Source organism: Berghia stephanieae, chromosome 6 (assembly GCF_034508935.2).
Source record: "Berghia stephanieae isolate SIO BIC M18660-M18661 chromosome 6, UCSD_Bste_1.3, whole genome shotgun sequence".
In the NCBI taxonomy this organism is placed as follows: Eukaryota; Metazoa; Mollusca; class Gastropoda; order Nudibranchia; family Aeolidiidae; genus Berghia; species Berghia stephanieae.
In genome coordinates this window covers 68,750,998-68,767,201 of record NC_088365.1, presented here as the reverse complement: position 1 = coordinate 68,767,201, position 16,204 = coordinate 68,750,998, and the positions used below count along the sequence as shown (strand labels likewise).

Sequence of the window (16,204 nt, the reverse complement as noted above, 5' to 3'; positions counted from 1 at the left end):
AATAATAATAATAATAATAATAATAAGAAGAGAAGAAGAAGAAGAAGAAGAAGAAGAATAGTAATAATAATAATAATAATAATAATAATAATAATAATAATAATAATAATAATAACAATAATAATAATATTAATAATAAGAATAATAATAATAATAATAATAATAATAATAATAATAATAATAATATAATAATAATAATAATAATAATAATAATAATAATAATAATAATAATAATAATAATAATAATATAATAATAATAATAATAATAATAATAATAATAATAATAATAAGAAGAAGAAGAAGAAGAAGAAGAAGAAGAAGAAGAAGAAGAAGAAGAAGAAGAAGAAGATTGAAAGCCATGTCAACAGCAGTGCAAACAAGTATTATTCGTCATATATAAATCTCCCATCATATAATTCCCTGTCTACTAACACCTTGAAATAATCCAAAGATTTTGCATTCTTTGTTTCAAATTTCAAACTGTTCCATTTCTGAACAATACGAATACCGAACAAGTTTTGTCTTATGTTTGTTTTGCATCTAGAGACAAAATTCTTAAACGTGTCCCCTCTAGTAAAAGTAATATTAGAATATGAAATAAAAATCAGAAAAGTCTACCCTATCCAGACCATGTACCAATCTATAAACCTGAATTAAATCCCACGAATTCTTCTATATTTCAAACTGGGTAAGTCAAGAAATTCTAACCTTTCCTTATAAGATAAATACTGTATTGCATAAATCTTTTTGGTAGCTCTCTTCTGTACACTTTCAATACTAATAGATTGTCTTTTATATAATGGGCTCCAGATGCAATTTCCGTATTCTAGAATTGGTCGAACGAGCGATTTATACAAATATAAAAATGTGGTTTTATCAAGACATATAAACTTATATTTTGATTGCGAAATTTATAGAAATAGCTTCTGTTTTTGCCAAAGAGGATTACATAAATTCGATGTAAACTGGTCAAAATTAGAAATTCACTTCACACGAAAAGGTTCTCTGATGGAGAGTACTTTGCGATAGACTAGCCTCCTCTCCGAAGGGTAGCTATAGGGGTTGTTTAAAGTAGAGATTAAATTAAAATTTTTTTAAGTTATGCTCTCGACTACTCAGGCATTTTACATGACCAGTTAGCTTCTACATCTGTCGAATCACCCTATTAATTTAAGGTATGATATAGAGGTCTCTGACTATATGGGCCAAGTGATGCTTAAGGACCTTTTTTTACCATGTTACACCGTTTTATTTCTTTGCAATTTGTAAGAACAGTCTGCTTTGTCTACATATAAATGCAATAAATTGAATTTTACTTTTCACCAAAACATCAGAGAATCATTTGTTTTTCTTAGTCTTGCAAAGTCATTTTTTTTTAGGCTAAGGGTTATAATCATTTATCGATACTAAATTTGATAGTTTTTCAATTGCTAAGGAAGCAATCCACTCGTATTGCTGCAAGATCCTACTCTCTGGAAATCGTTGTTATTAAGTCATGAAGTATATAGATTTTACTTTTTACTTACATTAGAGAAGTATTTAATATATGTTGTTTTATAGTTGTGTGTATAGTCTCATTATTTTACCCGTATCTTGTAGATCTAATTAATAATTATTATACTTATGCATCAAGAAATTTTTCAACTTTCATCAAAATGGGCCTTTTGTAGTGTGTGTGTGTGTGTGTATTCAATTACTGCTATGTTGTGCAGATAGTGTATATTTTTGGTGGTCTTAAACTTCGTGCAGTGACAGTAGATTGCAGTGAAATGTATTTCCATAGAGTTTCTCTGTGATACAGGTAATGTCTTGGGTAGTTCAATTCAGATTCGGATTAATCAACAAGGGTATATGATTCAAGCTTTAAAAATTTATAAATTCTTTTTTTTCTTTTTTCAGGCTATGGAAACCATGGGTGCAAGGTCACGGGTAACATTTGAAAGCCAACCAGACAACAGTCCAGGCCCTTCCCAAGAACAATCTCCACCACTAAAGCTTGGTGAGTCATTATTGCCCACAACAATCCCAGTTCTTTTATATCAGACGTGAGAGAAAAGAACTGGAAAAAAAATACAAAATTGTTTCAGTATGTAGTGAAGACCTGTATATTCTCAGTCAATGCGTCAAATTCAATATTTTATAAAAGGAAAGAAACAATTCATGAATCATAGTCGAGGGAAGTAAAAGTATGAAAAGAATAAAATACGAAAGCCGGCAGTGCGTTATGTTGACACCTTCAAATTGAGAAAGTTAGGGGTTGCTACAGTACATCTCGATTGCCTCACATTGTAATCAAACTGGTTGACTGTTTCTAGTTTCTTCACTGACTGGGTACCTAATTAGAAGGAACAATAGTAAGTAGCCTAATTAATTCCCGCGCAACTTAGTTTTCTTCCATTGTTTTGCTCAAGCGAGCTTGTTGTTTACTATTCATTTAGGATTCTTAGGATTTTTACGCTACGATGGATTACGAAGTTTCATTCAATTTTTATAGAGCTCATTTGCATACCGAAATTTTTGATAATTTTACGGGCACTAAGAGCAAAAACTGAAGCTTATTCTTGCCAGGTCAATTGTAAAAAAAAATGCTTTATTGATTATGTTATCAACGGGGTTATATCAAAGTCTTTTTTAAATCATCAAATAGAATGTTTCCACGTTTGCATCTTGTCTTAGCTGTGCGTGGTTAGTAGTGTAAGAAGTTAACGTGTCTGGTTGAAAGTAGGTACCACGAGACAATTTATGAATGTTTAAAATTGATTTTTTTTTTTTCTTACTATATACATAATGCATTCCAGTAGTCTTGGAAAACACTTTCTAAATTTTGAAAATCCATACCTAAATAAGAGATTGAGAGCATATTCATTTTTCAAGAACTTAGAATTTTTTGCTTGCCAACTGATGTTCCGACTTTGACGTCATGTTCACACAGTTTTAAAGCACAGTGACTAGGTATATAAAATATAACAAGATTTGAACCAGACACAAATTTTTGAATCTAAATCTACAGTCTGTTGAAATTTTCTCAAATGCTTGCGAAAGTTAATGTTTTGGCCTCCAGCATGACAGACATTTTCTTCAGATGGTCTTTGAAAAATAAAACGAACATCAGGATACCCAATTTTGCATGTTGGCAGAAAAATAGCTGTAATCAAGAGCAAAATGTATAAATGATTAAGGGAGGTCCTGTAGTCAAAAATCCATTTTTGATTGTAATGCTAATATTGCTATTCACTTGTTATTTTCAGGTGGTAGGAGGTCTAATGTGATGATTAACACCAAAAAATTTTTTATTTTTTTTAGACATATTGAGAAAAAATAGGCTAAAAAATAGACCAAAAATCCCAAAATTTCTTACAGTAATGCAGCAAAAACCAACGAATAGATCTCTTCCAAATTTACACACAATGTTTCTTACAACAAGTGCTACATCATGACGGAAAGGTTCAGCAATAATCCTGAATATAAATTAAGAATTTTTTTTTCAATTTCGACTGAAAATTTGGCGCGGAATTACAGTAAAATTTTGATTTAAAAATTCATAAAACTGCTCGATTTTAGTTTACCCCAAGACCCTTCCGTCATGATGCAAAACACATCATACCAAAGATTCTGACCAAATTTGAAGTCAATCTAATGGAAAACAATCCAGATATGAATGTTAGAGAATCAGAAAATGACGCAAAATGGAATTTTGAGAAAACGCAAATTTGTCTTTGATTTGATTATAATAAAGCTGTCATCTGCATTTTTTGCGGCCGCAAATGGCAATTTGCGGCCGCAAATATCAGGGCGTTCCGCAAATTTTGGCAAATTTCCCAAAATTGGCAAATCGTGGCAAATTTTGGGAAAATTGGCAAATCGCGTGGCAAATTTTGGGAAAAAAAAAGAAGCGTGAACAGAATAACGAAAAAAAAAGTGCGAAACTTGAGAAATGTTGCAGCCTTGCCTGGGACCAAACCAAGGGAAGGTACTCTCTACCTGTCATCTGCATTTTTTGCCAAATTGGGACCTAAAATTTGCCCAAAAAACCCCCAAAATTTGCCAAGAAATTTGCCAAAAAGACCAAAATTTGCCAAAAAATTTACCGAGGAGAACTAAGCATTTCAGTAAAAATTAACACGCGATACAGAAAAAAAACAATATAAAAGACAATTTATTACATTTAAGGAGGCTACATTATGAATAGCGTTGTTACAAAGATTTTAAAGGATCATTATCCTCAGAGAGTAGCTTCCCTCGGTTTGGGCCCAGGCAAAGCTGCAACATTTCTCAAGTTTCGCACTTTTTTTTTCTCGTTATTTTGTTTTCGCTTCTTTTTTTCTCAAATTTGCCAATTTCCCCAAAATTTGCCACAATTTGCCAATTTTGGGAAATTTGCCAAAAATTTGCGGATCGCCCTGATATTTGCGGCCGCAAAAAATGCAGATGACAGTCTCTACGGATAATGATCCTTTAAAATCTTTGTAACAACGCTAATCACAGTCATTTCATTTCTCAAGTCCTTAAATGTCATATATTGTCTTTTGTATAATTTTTTTCTGCCTCGCGTGTTAATTTTTACTGAAACGCTTAGTTTTCCTCCGCAAATTTTTGGGCAAATTTTGGTCTTTTTGGCAAATTTCTTGGCAAATTTCGGGGGTTTTTTTGGCAAATTTTAGGTCCCAATTTGGCAAAAAATGCAGATGACAGATAAAGCTAATTTTGCAGACAAACAAAGGCAAACATCCATCAAAATTTCAAAGTGTAATTAATATGGAACAAGAAAACAGTAAAATTTTGTAAGTTTATCAAATTCTGAAAAAATTATGATCAATTCGCTAACCCATATCCCTAAGAAAAAAATTGTGGAAAAATTGAATGATATCAGTATTTTTACCAAAAAAAAAATTTATTTTGCGGTCAAATATGCTTTATATTTATAAAATTCATCAATTAAATCTCATAAACTAATAATGTCGTGTATTATTTGATGTTAAACTTAAACATCCAAAAAAAAAACTCAGAATTTTTTTTTTTTAATTTTTAAGGGGCATTGTAGGCTAAAATTAGATGTAAAACCCTAAAAATTTCTCCAAAAACTAGCATATAAATTTCTTTCAAATTTAAACACAATGTTTCTCACATAAATAGCTATATCATGATGGAAGAATTTATCAATAGTCTGGAGAATAAATTTTTTTTGAATTTTTATTTGATTTAGACTGAAAATTTGGCGCGTATCAACAGAAAAAAAAATGAATTTAAAAATTTATAAAATTGCTAAATTTTAATTTACTCCCAAACACTTCCATCATGATGTAAATCACATCATAGAAAAGATTCTGAATAAATTTGAAGATGATCTAAAGGAAAATGGCTAAGATAGGATTGCTAGAAAATCAGAAAATGACATAAATCGGAAATTTGAGAAAGTGCAAACTTTTTTTATAATTTACATTAAGACTGATTTTGCAGGCAAGTAGAAGTAATGATCCACCAAACTTTCAAAATATGACCATTATAGGACAAGAAAACAAGAAAATTTTATAATTTAATCTAAGTCTACAAAATTTATAATCGATTCGCTAACGCACACCCCTAAAAAAAAATACTGTAAAATTGAATTTTTTCCGTATTCAGAGATAAATTAATTTTTTGGTCAAATATGATTTATATCTTATCAATTCATTATTGTAATCACGAAAACTAATTATTTACTGTATACAATAGATTATAAATAGATTTCTTGCTTAATCCTCTTTGGGCCTGGAGGCACATAGGGCATCCACCAGACATCTCCACAATCACTATCACCACTACTACTACAACCACCACATCATCATCCCTACTACAAACACCAAATGTTGAGCTTACACTTTCAACTTTTGAAATTCCACTGAGTCGTGTCAGAAATTGCTGCGAGACAAATTTTGGATCGCATCTCAGTAAATTTTATTGAAATTCAAATTTATAGGTTATGGTCGCATGGATGGGTCATGTTCTTCACGATGAAAAATTTCCTCCTTTTTTGTGTCCAGACATTCTCACCCCTGTTATACAGAATCATGCGCTTGTGCCCAGCAGGTGTGTCTTTTGTGCCCTCAACTCCCTACCACCCCAAAGTCTTTTAGCGCCCTAAGATCTGTGATGCATTACTGACTGTCTCCTGATTTCTGTGTTACTGAATGAACTGCTTCCGTTAGGACGCTTGTCTGAAATAAAGTACTTTCTGACGCACATACCCTAAAGACCTAGCTACCTGATTACTAATGATTAACGTCCCTTTGCTTGAGAGGCGAGTGTTGTACGCACTTAGGTATCGCAAATCTCACCAAAACCAAAATTGAAAGAAAAAAGATCTCTTTATTTGCTTCTTTTCTTGTCTTAAATTTACTTCTCTTTCCAATTTAAAAATAACATACAAACAAAAACAAATAAATGCGCATCATCTTATTATCCATTATAATCCAGTTTTAATGGGGTAAAGAGTGATGATTTAACGTCTACAGATATACAGCTTCATTATCCACTAGTAACTCTTATTGTTCCTATACATAGTCTATCACTATCATGAAAGCATTAGACAATAAATTGTTAGAGAACGAAGTGTCACTTCGAAGTCTTATTTCTCCAATCTTATAACTATACAATTATCGCTTTTCTCAAATAAAATAAGACATAGCAATGCTTTTTCAGTTTTCTAACACATTGGGACGAATCATTGTGTGTCTTTTGTCTATTTATGAACTACAACTAGTGTGTATTCCTATGCAATTGTTTTAAAAACGACATTACACCTTTGACTGTAAAAATCTACTTCAGTTCTAATGAGGTCAAACAATCGTTTTGTCATAGCAACAACATGGCTGCCATGAGTGGAGAGTGTGTATAAATTCGTCCCTTGTTTTTTTGTTCAGCAATTAATAAATATCGAGAGGCAACCCGCATATGAAAGAAAAAATTACATGTAAAATTTGATAAAGAATTGTAGACAGTAGTGGGGAATGAACTCAAAGACCAGACGCAATGTAGACACAAGTGGGAAGTGCACCTGGGTGCACCCTCAACTATAGGGTGTAATAGTCAGTGGAAAGTAAACTCAGGACTTTGGGATGTCAACATCAGTGGGGAGTAAACCTGGGACTATGGGCTGGTGAGGGGTGAACCGGGGACTGTAAGATGGTAGACACAAGACAAGAGAGAAATGTTCCCACTTTTTTAGAAAAACACCCAGAACAATGTAGGTGGATTGCAGCAGTAAGTTAACCCAAACTATGTCAGGTGGATATTAGTAGGGAGTAAATATATTATAGATACACAAGCGAGGAGTAAAGCCGAAACTGTGAGATAAGGGCACTTGAGAGTCATGAAGTATATAGATTTTACTTTTTACTTACATTAGAGACGTAATTAATATATGTTGTTTTATAGTTGTGTGTATAGTCTCATTATTTTACCCGTATCTTGTAGATCTAATTAATAATTATTATACTTATGCATCAAGAAATTTTTCAACTTTCATCAAAAAGGGCCTTTTGTAGTGTGTGTGTGTGTGTGTGTGTGTATTCAATTACTGCCATGTTGTGCAGATAGTGTATATTTTTGGTGGTGTGCAGATAGTGTATATTTTTGGTGGTCTTAAACTTCGTGCAGTGACAGTAGATTGCAGTGAAATGTATTTCCATAGAGTTTCTGTGTGATACAGGTAATGTCTTGGGTAGTTCAATTCAGATTCGGATTAATCAACAAGGGTATATGATTCAAGCTTTAAAAATTTATAAATTCTTTTTTTTCTTTTTTCAGGCTATTGAAACCATGGGTGCAAGGTCACGGGTAACATTTGAAAGCCAACCAGACAACAGTCCAGGCCCTTCCCAAGAACAATCTCCACCACTAAAGCTTGGTGAGTCATTATTGCCCACAACAATCCCAGTTCTTTTATATCAGACGTGAGAGAAAAGAACTGGAAAAAAAAATACAAAATTGTTTCAGTATGTAGTGAAGACCTGTATATTCTCAGTCAATGCGTCAAATTCAATATTTTATAAAAGGAAAGAAACAATTCATGAATCATAGTCGAGGGAAGTAAAAGTATGAAAAGAATAAAATACGAAAGCGGGCAGTGCGTTATGTTGACACCTTCAAATTGAGAAAGTTAGGGGTTGCTACAGTACATCTCGATTGCCTCACATTGTAATCAAACTGGTTGACTGTTTCTAGTTTCTTCACTGACTGGGTACCTAATTAGAAGGAACAATAGTAAGTAGCCTTATTAATTCCCGCGCAACTTAGTTTTCTTCCATTGTTTTGCTCAAGCGAGCTTGTTGTTTACTATTCATTTAGGATTCTTAGGATTTTTACGCTACGATGGATTACGAAGTTTCATTCAATTTTTATAGAGCTCATTTGCATATTTGCATGTCTAGTTGTGGAAACCGAAATTTTTGATAATTTTACTGGCACTAAGAGCAAAAACTGAAGCTTATTCTTGCCAGGTCAATTGTAAAAAAAAAAATGCTTTATTGATTATGTTATCAACGGGGTTATATCAAAGTCTTTTTTAAATCATCAAATAGAATGTTTCCACGTTTGCATCTTGTCTTAGCTGTGCGTGGTTAGTAGTGTAAGAAGTTAACGTGTCTGGTTGAAAGTAGGTACCACGAGACAGTTTATAAATGTTTAAAATTGATTTTTTTTTTTTCTTACTATATTCATAATGCATTCCAGTAGTCTTGGAAAACACTTTCTAAATTTTGAAAATCCATACCTAAATAAGAGATTGAGAGCATATTCATTTTTCAAGAACTTAGAATTTTTTGCTTGCCAACTGATGTTCCGACTTTGACGTCATGTTCACACAGTTTTAAAGCACAGTGACTAGGTATATAAAATATAACAAGATTTGAACCAGACACAAATTTTTGAATCTAAATCTACAGTCTGTTGAAATTTTCTCAAATGCTTGCGAAAGTTAATGTTTTGGCCTCCAGCATGACAGACATTTTCTTCAGATGGTCTTTGAAAAATAAAACGAACATCAGGATACGCAATTTTGCATGTTGGCAGAAAAATAGCTGTAATCAAGAGCAAAATGTATAAATGATTAAGGGAGGTCCTGTAGTCAAAAATCCATTTTTGATTGTAATGCTAATATTGCTATTCACTTGTTATTTTCAGGTGGTAGGAGGTCTAATGTGATGATTAACACCAAAAAAAGTTTGTTTTTTTTTAGACATATTGAGAAAAAATAGGCTAAAAATAGACCAAAAATCCCAAAATTTCTTACAGTAATGCAGCAAAAACCAACGAATAGATCTCTTCCAAATTTACACACAATGTTTCTTACAACAAGTGCTACATCATGACGGAAAGGTTCAGCAATAGTCCTGAAAATAAATTAAGAATTTTTTTTTCAATTTCGACTGAAAATTTGGCGCGGAATTACAGTAAAATTTTGATTTAAAAATTCATAAAACTGCTCGATTTTAGTTTACCCCAAAACCCTTCCGTCATGATGCAAAACACATCATACCAAAGATTCGGACCAAATTTGAAGTCAATCTAATGGAAAACAATCCAGATATGAATGTTAGAGAATCAGAAAATGATGCAAAATGGAATTTTGAGAAAACGCAAAATTTTCTTTGATTTGATAATAAAGCTGTCATTTGCATTTTTTGCGGCCGCAAATATCAAGGCGTTCCGCAAATTTTGGCAAATTTCCCAAAATTGGCAAATCAAAAAAAGAAGCGTAAACAAAATAACGAAAAAAAAAGTGCGAAACTTGAGAAATGTTGCAGCTTTGCCTGGGACCAAACCAAGGGAAGGTACTCTCTACCTGTCATCTGCATTTTTTACCAAATTGGGACCTAAGATTTGCCAAAATTTGCCCAAAAACCCCCCAAAATTTGCCAAGAAATTTGCCAAAAAGACCAAAATTTGCCAAAAAATTTACCGAGGAGAACTAAGCATTTCAGTAAAAATTAACAAGCGATACAAAATATATATATATAAAAGACAATTTATTACATTTAAGGAGGCTACATTATGAATAGCGTTGTTACAAAGATTTTAAAGGATCATTATCCGCAGAGAGTAGCTTCCCTCGGTTTGGGCCCAGGCAAAGCTGCAACATTTCTCAAGTTTCGCACTTTTTTTTCTCTCGTTATTTTGTTTTCGCTTCTTTTTTTCTCAAATTTGCCAATTTCCCCAAAATTTGCCACGATTTGCCAATTTTGGGAAATTTGCCAAAATTTGCGGATCGCCCTGATATTTGCGGCCGCAAAAAATGCAGATGACAGTCTCTACGGATAATGATCCTTTAAAATCTTTGTAACAACGCTAATCACAGTCATTTCATTTCTCAAGTCCTTAAATGTCATATATTGTCTTTTATATAATTTTTTTCTGTATCGCGTGTTAATTTTTACTGAAACGCTTAGTTTTCCTCCGCAAATTTTTTGGGAAATTTCTTGGCAAATTTCGGGGGGTTTTTTGGCAAATTTTGGCAAATTTTAGGTCCCAATTTGGCAAAAAATGCAGATGGCAGATAAAGCTAATTTTGCAGACAAACAAAGGCAAACATCCATCAAAATTTCAAAGTGTAATTAATATGGAACAAGAAAACAGTAAAATTTTGTAAGTTTATCAAATTCTGAAAAAATTATGATCAATTCGCTAACCCATATCCCTAAGAAAAAAATTGCAGGAGGGGTGGAATCCTAAGTTTTTTAATCGGAACAACCATTTGATTGGTATGAGCAGAGATGCCAACTTTAAATTTGGCTCACACGAGTTTCAGACACCACTCTTAGGAATTTCAATGCCGAAAGAGGAATTTCCGCACACAAGAAAAAGGGATTGGAGTGGCATTGTGTTTACATATGGTATAGTTCTAAATAGATAACTGATTAGAATTATATTATGATACATAAACACATTGCCAAATACAATCCCAAAGTTTTCTTGTGTCAAATAAAGTAAAGTGCCAAAACATAATGGTAGAGATTGTAGTACTGGTGGTAGTGAGGATGATGTGATGGTGGTGGTTGTAGTAATACTAGTAGTGATGATGAAGATGTGATATGGTGGTAGTGGTGGTTGAAGTAGTAGTAGTGGTAATGATGATATGGTGGTGGTGGTTGTAGTAGTAGTAGTGGTAATGATGATGTGGTGGTCGTGGTTTTAGTGATGATGATGTTGTAGTAGTGGTAGTTGCAGTGATGATGATGTGGTGGTTGTAGTAGTAGTGGTAATGATGATGTGGTGGTTGTAGTAGTAGTGGTAATGATGATGTGGTGGTGGTTGTAGTAGTGGTAGTGATGATGATGTGGTGGTGGTTGTAGTAGTGGTAATGATGATGTGGTGGTGGTTGTAGTAGTGGTAGTGATGATGATGTGGTGGTGGTTGTAGTAGTATTAGTTGTGCTAATGATGATGTGGTGGTGGTGGTTTTAGTAGTAGCGGTAATGACGATGTAGTGGTAGTGATGATGTGGTGGTAGTTGTAGTAGTAGTAGTGATGATGTGGTGGTAGTTGTAGTAGTAGTAGTGATGATGTGGTGGTGGTTGTAGTAGTAGTAGTGGTAGTGATGATGATATGGTGGTGGTGGTTGCAATTGTAATAGTGGATGATAGTTATGGTAGTGGTAGTGATGATGCAGTGCTGGTAGTTGTAGTGGTAGTGATGATGTGGTGGTGGTTGCAGTAGTAGTGGTAGTGATGATGGCTGTAATACAGTGCACAGGAATTTGACGGAAGTTGGCTGGAACCCAGAATTTTTTGCTCCAGACCAGAGTTTTTTCTGGTGAAATAGGAGTTATGGCATCGCTGTATAAGTAATTTGAGAATGGAGTTTTAGGAATAGATTCTTTACAGATTATGTAGATTTCTGTAGCTTCTGTATTATCTTAAATTTTTGTTGAAAATTAATTTTTTTCTTCGGTTCATGTACAGCTCTGGAATTGAAGAGAGCTACGGGGAAAAGGAGCAGGTCCTCGAGGAGTTACTGCTGTTGAAAGAAGAGGGCCAGAGAGACTCAGCAGCAGCAGCATCCCGGAAGGACAGAGACAAGGAGATGGGTCAGTTGATACGGCAACAGGTTAGTCAATCCAAATGTTTGTTGGGGGGGGGGTTATTTGTTGTTTCACAGGGTTAGGTTTATGAAATTATGACTCCTGTGTCGAAGTGTTGATCGTCACCCCAAATTAGGGTTTATCAGAACATTGACATATCTATCATATTCAGTAAACAATATTTTAAGAAGTATTTCCAAGTCATTAGTCACTGTCGATAGGTCAAGGAGTTGGCAATGACAATCAGCTTTTTGTTATATTTTTATCGTGTGATGTGTTATTTCGGTCAATTTAATAATCCTGTTCTTTATATTAGTTCCCTCATGTCCAAACCTTAGCAGTTTCATGTGTAACGCCACATTTTATATTTTTGGCTGTTATTTGTCAGTATGGAGAAGAGATTTCTAAAATAATTTTTTCATCTTCCTCGAAGTCATGTGATTTAGATCCTTTACCAACTAATATTTTGAAATTATGTCTTCCTGAATTGATACCTTGCATAACTTATATTATAAATCAGTCACTTATCTCAGGACAAGTCCCAGATATCTATAAACATGCAATTGTAAAGCCTCTCATAAAAAAGCAAAATCTCAATGTAAATGACCTTAGTAACTACCGTCCCGTCTCAAATCTGCCATTTCTTTCTAAAATCCTTGAAAAAGTTGTACTCAGACGTCTTTCACAACATCTCCATGAAAACAATCTATGGGAAAAATTTCAGTCAGCTTATCGTTCTTACCACAGCACAGAAACTGCTCTGTGCTGTGTTGCGAGTGATTTGCTTGATGTTTTAGATAAAGATTCTGTTTCTCTTCTGACATTGTTAGACCTTTCGGCGGCGTTTGATACTATTGATCACGGTATTCTCATTAAACGACTTAATATAACCTTTGGCTTGTCTGGGACTGTCTTGCAGTGGTTTGAATCTTATTTAGATGGCAGAAAGCAACAGGTTATGATTTTAGATAAACTTTCTCGTCAACATACATTGTCTTTTGGTGTTCCTCAAGGCTCTGTTTTGGGTCCAATTCTTTTTGTTTTGTATACTTCTCCATTATCTAATGTCATCACTGGTCATGGGCTGCGCTATCATCTCTATGCAGATGATACGCAACTTTATGCTACTGATAAAACTAAAAATATCGAAAATATTGTGAAACGTGTGGAAGAATGTGTGACGGATGTGAAGGAGTGGATGGATGCAAACAAGTTGAAAATGAATGAGTCAAAAACAGAAGTGATGATTGTGGGAAATAGAGGGCAGTTGAAGGTGAATGATGGTCTTGAGGTGTTGATTGGGGGTGAAAAGATCAAAGTTTCAAAGACTGTGAAAAATTTGGGTGTCTATTTTGATTCAGAAATGAAAATGTCAGCTCACATTTCTGCTCTCTGTAAATCTTTATACTTTCAATTGAAGAAAATCAGTTCGATCCGTCAGTATATTGCAATTGGAACATGTAAAACATTGGTTGTTTCCCTCATTTTTTCGAAACTAGACTATTGTAACTCGCTGCTTGTCAACTTGCCTCAGGCTTCTATTAAACAATTGCAACTACTGCAAAACAGTGCAGCAAGATTAGTTTTTGGCAAAAAAAAATTTGATCATGCAACCCCTTTGTTGGCCTCTCTCCACTGGTTGCCCATTGAAAAGCGCACATATTACAAAGCAGCGTGTCTTGTTTATAAGTGTTTGGCTGGTATAGCACCGGCATATCTCACAGATCACGTGGTCATGTGTAAATTTGAAAATTACACTTTAAGATCATGTAATGACCAAACGAAAATTTCGGAAAAAAGATCAAGAACAAAATTTGGTGATAGATCGTTTGCTTGTTTCGGCCCCATGATTTGGAATGAACTACCACGTGGTCTGAGGGAGTGCAAGTCTTTACCTACTTTTAAAAAGAATCTCAAGACACATTTTTACTGTATTTGTTTTTCTTGACTCTATATGAATCCTTGATTTGGCTATGAATTGTTATTGTTATTATTATTTTATTTTTTTATTTTTTTCACTTAAAATTGATATTTATATTGTAAAGTGCCCAGAGCTTGTGTTTTACACGAGAATGAGCGCTATATAAATGTGTATTATTATTATTATTATTATGGTGTCGCAAGTGATTTTTAGATGAGATCTTTAATTATTAAATGAGATTTATCAACCTTTGTTATATGTTCATCGGTTGTCTTCGCTTCCACTCTTTGTAGTTGTAAATGGACTATGAGAAAAATACATACACAACCATTTCCTTTTATTTGAACCATCAATTTTATAAAAAGGCAGTATGCGAGTTGGTTTCAGAATTTTTGGTCATTTGCCATTTACATCCCTGTTAATAGTTTTAAAACCTTTCCGGATTGTTAATTGCGGAATAATGCAGTAATTATAATAATGATTATGGTATACATTTAGTATTGCACTTTCTATGAAATTGCATCTAAAGTGCTTCACACTAAAAATAAAAATGATAAAATACTGCATAATTAGCATGACACAGGTTGCATAATAAGAAAAAATAATAAAATTCCCTTTATTCATCCCATAGGGGAAATTATTCTCTAGGGTCTATTCCAAGAGAAGACTGGAATAATCCAGGCATCAGCCGCAATTTGAGCTAGGGTGAGGTGACTTGCTCAAGGCCATACAGCGCAGCGACTGGTGATCGAACTCGGTACCTTTCGGGTACGAAGCAAAGACCGTACCGCTGAGCCACGCTTCCCCCATGGTTATAAAATTAGACCTACGAGTAAAAGTATTTTTCATATAAGAATGTTTTACAATTTGCTTTGAATGTTTCCACTGTTTGCTTTTCTCTGATCTGCCTGGTCAGAGCGTTCCAAGGGCCAAAAAAATTGAAAGAGCGATCACCGAAAGTTTTGGTTCTGTGGTACAGTTAACAATGTGGTTCACTGGAGCTCCTTAAGAGGCGAGACTTTGACTTCTTTTTAATCAGGTCCGAAAGATAGTAGGGTGTAAGGCCATTTAAGCGTTTAGAAACAGTGGTTGAAATTTTCTATTCAGTCCATTCTTTGATGGATAGCCAGTGCAAAATTGGCCAAAAGGTCAATAGTGTGACCACAAGCGGTTTTGTGATGTTTCCAGATAGTTTCAAATTATTTTATTTTTGACAGCTCGAAATACATGCTTTAGCAGAGAGCATCTCCTCGCTCATAGACAAGTTTTCATCATTAACAACTCCTAAGAGTTTTCACCTTTTTTTTTTAGATGGAGTTACTTTGCAGTCAATGAAATCAAGTTGGAAGTTGCTAACATTTAAAAAATTGTTTGGTTTCCTATCATAATGACTTCAGTTTTTGACTCATTAAGTTGCAATGTGTTCTGTGTTATCCAGTCTTTTTTTATGTCTAAAATACAGCTTTCAATACCACACACAAGATTGGGTATATTTTGATTTAAAACAGACTTGTAAATTTGTGAGTACGTAAAAATGATGGCTAAAATTCTCTTTTACGATATTAGCTAGAGAAGCCATGTAAAGACTAATTGCAGGGGTCCCAAGCAACCAGGAATTTGGATTTTGTTTTGTTTTGCAAGGCCTTGAACACCAGGAAATACAGGTTTGATTTGTCCAAGACCTTGAAAAAAAAAACTGGAAATTTATTGTTAGAGAAAAAATGCTAGGAGGGTCATAAGTGATAAAATGGTCGCATCAATTTTATTGGAGGCCTCAGCCTAGTTTAAGTTGACAAAGATCTGATGTTGTCAGCCCAGCTCGGCAGAAAAAAGAAGTACTTTATTCACTTTGATGCAAAGATGAAAGAAAAGTAACAAGTGGAGGAATCTTTGAAAGGGAAGTACATGGATGATGATATTCAGAAATTGAAAGAGAGAAGAAAGCTTTTTAAAAAAAGGAACAGGCATCTGAAGCGAGGCAGCAGAAAAGTTAATGACTTCCTCTCCTTGCTTAGGCAAATATGCTGAGGAAAAGGCAAAGGTTATCAAGGGGGAGGTGCAAATCCTTCACTGATTGGCATTGAGATATGGATTGTTTTTTTTAATATAGTTTTAGTATTGTTGAATGTCTTTTTCGGTGAAAACTTATAATTTTCAATCGTGAAGCGTGTGAAGGGTTGGCAATGGACAATGACTTGGATAGGCATTGGGTAATATGAGGACTTGATT

At 34.0% G+C, this 16,204-nt stretch overlaps 1 long non-coding RNA gene across 1 annotated transcript; it reads left to right on the top strand.

Moving 5' to 3' along the window:
• The first annotated feature begins 1,876 nt into the window (after positions 1-1,876).
• On the top strand, positions 1,877-12,419 carry LOC144975522 (uncharacterized). Its single transcript, XR_013645939.1, has 3 exons — positions 1,877-1,999; positions 7,786-7,885; positions 11,936-12,419. It is a non-coding gene; the product is annotated as an uncharacterized LOC144975522 (long non-coding RNA).
• Positions 12,420-16,204: the final 3,785 nt, after the last annotated feature.